The sequence below is a fragment of the Melospiza georgiana genome, chromosome 3 (genome assembly GCF_028018845.1).
Source record: "Melospiza georgiana isolate bMelGeo1 chromosome 3, bMelGeo1.pri, whole genome shotgun sequence".
Classification (NCBI taxonomy): Eukaryota; Metazoa; Chordata; class Aves; order Passeriformes; family Passerellidae; genus Melospiza; species Melospiza georgiana.
Window position 1 is genome coordinate 18,567,279 of NC_080432.1, and position 4,583 is coordinate 18,571,861.

Genomic DNA, 4,583 nt, shown 5'->3' on the forward strand with positions numbered 1-4,583 from the left:
GACAGTGTGAATCCAGTGTGCCCTCACCAGTGCTGCACACAGAGCTCATGCCTGCTGGCTACAGGTGTTGAAATCCCATGAGGAACTTCTTTTGTCCACCAGGATGGGCAGGCCCCTTTTCTGCTGGGCTGCTTCCAAGCCAGCTGGTTCTCAGCATCCAGCAGCCTGTCCCAGATTCAGGACTTTGCCCGTCTCTGTTGACCAACTGGAGGCTCTCACTGGCCCTCTCCTGGAGCTTGGCAAGCCTGCTCTGACTGGTGGCCTCCTGTGCAGCAGCTGATCTCCCCAGCTTGGCAAGGGGAGCAGCTGGAAACTTGCTGAGGGTGCACTCTGTACCACCCCCTGCGTGGTGACCTTGTCAAACAAGACTCGCTCCGGTACTGTTCAAACCTTCACAGCCTTCAAGCCTGGGGGCACAGCCAGTTTTTTCTGCCCACCCCACCCACATCTCCTCAGTTATAAGGCTATTGAGGAAACCCACCAAAAGCCCTCTTAAAAACAAGCTTGAATTACATCCTCTGCATTGTCCACGCTCACTAAGCCCAAAGTCAGTGACACTGGGTCAGACACAACTGAACTGAAATGTGTAACTTTAGCCTTTGTTCAGTCACCTGCAGTCTTTAAATGCCATGGACTTTCCAATGTCACAGGGGGTGAGCACAAAATAAAACTGGAGAGCTCCCTCAACACTCCAATGAGTGTGATGTGTCCCAGTGGACTTGTATATGCCCAGTTTGACAGAGTGGACTTTCTGTGGGGAGCCTCCCTCCCCTGCCCAAACCCTGCTGCCAGCCACAGAACCTTGGGAGATGGGAAAGGGTTTTTTTCCCAGCAAAGTTCAAGATGAAAGAGGTCTCTTCTTTTTCCTTGACCTTTATGGCCAGTTTAATCACCCAGTCCTGCAGCAGGCCCGCAGATTTGCTTGTCTTCCTTTGGCTGCCAATTCACCTGTAGGAGCTCTTTCTGTTCCCCTTCACATCCTTCAATTGCAACTCCAGCCAGGTTTTGGCTTTCCATGTTCCACTCCTCCACTAAAATACTGACCATCCTCCTCTGCATGAAGTGATGAAGAATCTCACACCAGTGTAATCTTCTCACTACCTGCTGAATAGTTTCTAAAAATGCTGTTTAAGGAAGGTGCTTATCTCTCATCCTTATCTCATTTTTTGGAAGCGGCAAGCATATCCAGGTGCCTGTTTGAGCATTTATTTAGCTGGTACTGTGGAAAATGTGATTGTTCTAAATTGTTCTTTCTTCCTTTGTTCTTTGTTGTCAGTTGGTTTGTTTCCAGCAACCTCAAATTTGATGAAGAAGAAAAGAGAAAGTATACACACCTGATAGGGAATCAAACAATTCATTACCTTCAGCATTCAGCTTTGACTGCTAATCCATCTCTCGAGGATTTTCTCTAATATTTTGTAGTTATTACACCTCTGCTGAAGCAGCCTCACATGGTTATTATCAAATAACCCAGGCCCTTAATGAGAGTTCCTTCCTATTATTCAGATCTGGACTATGTGCTCCATCCTCCTCTAAAAAAAAAAAATGGTAGAGAAAAAAAAAGTAAAAAAAAAAAAAGACCTAAATTAGCCAAAGTTTATTAGTTCCAGCCAGCTCATAAACAATAAATTCAAGGGTTGTTTTTTTCTGACTTTCCAGATCTAGAAAATAGAAGTGTTCCTTGCTTCTCAAGCACCTGTGTTTAGTCTAGAATGTCCCAAGACAGGTTTCTTACACTTAGAGTAACACTAATTCAAAATATTCTACATTGGTAATTTCATTTGTTGTTTTTGGCAGGGAGCGATTGCTCTCCTCAGTTTTCTAAAACATCACAATAAATAAGAAGTATTTCTGCAACATTTTTTCTATTAAAGATGTGGAACTATACAATAGGAAGTTGTCTGAATTACAACATAGTCAGAATTGTGCATATTCTGCACAGTTGTGTATTGTAACTGCTTCAGTAACATGGCTTGTACCACAACTGTATTTAAGGTTGCCAAAATTTCTCTTCAAAATTCCTCTTCTAGAGTTTATAAGTTTGTCATTTTTTATAGTTGAATTGGTGCATTAATTCTCTACTTTTGGGAAACTTTAAAGATGCCTGAATAGGATGAACTCATACTTCTCTTATTGTAATAGAGTCATCTGTCACAAGTGAGACATGGTTTGTATTTACCAGTTGGTTCTCTAATTGCTCAAAAAGCTGCACACTTATTTGGATTATTAAATTTGCCCTCTCTCATCTGGCTGCAGAATAGAATCAGATCCAAATCAGGGCTTAGCTGATGAAAAACTGACAAAGCACGGTGCCATTACCCGTCTCACAATTCTCTTTTTCCTGTGACTGTGCCAGCCCCAGGTCTGTCTTCCAAGATCCCCTCCTGGTGACTGGAGAGAGTCTAGGAGAAGTAAAAACCACCTCTATGAGTAGGAAAGGCACGGGTGACAAAGGAGAACAGGAGCAGACAGTGGGAAGGGGGTTTTGCCCTCCCCTTCCCCTGGACACTGAGGCACAGGGCAGGAAAAGAATGATGAGCAACTTTGCCTTCCTGAAAACCTAGTCTTGATCTTTAAAGTTCACTTTTAGGTGTCTTCACAGGGTCTGTGCTGCTCTCTGCAACTGTTCCTGTCATCTTTACCCAAGTCTTTGAATTATGGATGCAGTGATGACATCTGGGGAAGACCAAGAAAGAACTCAAGAATGCTGAAAACACAGAACAATGGAAATGAGAGTATACACAGCAGTCAAGTGACTAAAACACAAGCCTTGTGTTCTCCAGCAATGGTTGGTAAGCTAAAAACACAAAATCAACATTCCCCTCTCTGGAAGACTGATGTAGAATTTAACCCTACAGCCACACCTGGACAGAGGTCAGGGACAAAGCCCTTTCCAACCTCTCCCTCTGATGTAAGAGTGCTTTAGCTGTTATCAGCCAAATATCTTCTGCAGCCTCTAAACAGGGCCAAGGTATCCACTTCAGCTGGCCAGGCCTCCATGAGGTCTCATCTCCTTCTCTGGTTTCACTCCTTTCATGCATTTTGTCCCTCCATGGAGTTCTCCACTAGTCTTGGGCCTCTGGTTTCTCCCAGCTGGACTTTTTCAAAGTTCCACTCAAAACAAAGCACTGTTGCTCAAACTTACTAGTTTAACCTAAGCCAGTACTCCTAAAACCTCAGCTTCTGAAGGGTAAGATATTTAGATATTAACTTGAGCTTTCAACAAGGAAAAAAGAGTTTTGTTATTTCCCTTTGGGTTTTGGAGAAAAGTTCGAGCATACCAAAGATAAAAATTCTAGGCTCCAAACCAAATAACATAAAACATATTATTTCAAGATGCTATTTTTAAAGACCGAGATTTCACTCATCTCATGACTTTTGAGCAGAGGCTTGGCTCAGGATTTGAGTTTGCCTTCCACCACACGGGAGGGTTAGCAGAGAGAGACCACTGGGCAGAGACGGAGACCCTTAAAATTCCCATTGTCTTCTGACATCCTGTCCTGACAAATGTGCCCTGACTCTCAACATTCCTGGAAGATCTACACCAAAACTGCTGTAGATTTCCCCCCTTTTTCCATGTCAACCATGCAACAACTACAAGAGACAAGACCGTCAGCAGGCCTGAAACCTTCTAGTAACCAACCTGTGCAACGCCAGGATGCAACTTCATGAAGCATTTTCCTTTTTTACAAACCTCCAAATGCGGAATTATAGGATCAGGATTGGAAAGGACCTTAAAGACCACCCCGTTGGGCTGGGACACCTTTCACTAGACCAGCTTGCTCAAAGCCCCATCCAACCTGCCGTTGAACACCACCAGGGTTGGGGCATCCCTGGCCAACCCGTCATCGCTCTCACATAAAAGCATTTCTTCCACACACCCAACCTAATTTCCCCCCGTTTCAGTTTGCACCCATTTCTCCCTGTCCAAATTGCACCAGAAAATCACCTGAGGCCGGAAATTACCCGGTCACCTCCAGAGTGTCCCAGGGACGCCTGGTCCCACCGGGTCACCTCGGGGCAGCCACAGCACCTCATGCGGGACCACTCTCACCCCTCACGCAGGGGACATACAGGGCACATACAGGGCACACACCGGGCACATACAGGGCACATACAGGGCACACACCAGGCACATGCCCGGGACCCCCGGCAGCCCCTCGGACACGACGCCCGCAGCCCCCACAGGCGCCGCCGCGGGACCCCGCGCGGGCGGGCGGGCGGGCGGTGCCGTTGGGGCGTCCCCGTCCCCGCCGGGGGCCGCCCCGCCGCCGCCCCCCGGCAGCCGTGGGGCCGTGCCCACCGCGGCCCCGGGCGGCGGAAGTGTGTGTAGGGGGCAGTGCAGGAATTTCCTGTGACGTCCCGGCCCGGACTCCATTAGGTGCAGCTGGGCTGAGAGGAGACAAACCCGGCGGGCAGCGAGCGGAGCGGGCCGGGCGCCTGGGGCTGCCGGGCGGGGGCTCAGGGCAGCGGCGGCCGCCATCGCCAGAGGGAGCCCCGAGCGGGCGGCGGCGCTGCCTCCGGGACCCCCGGCGGGCGCAGGGCCCCGCTCCGCCTCCCCTCGCCCCCGCCGCCTCCCCCTC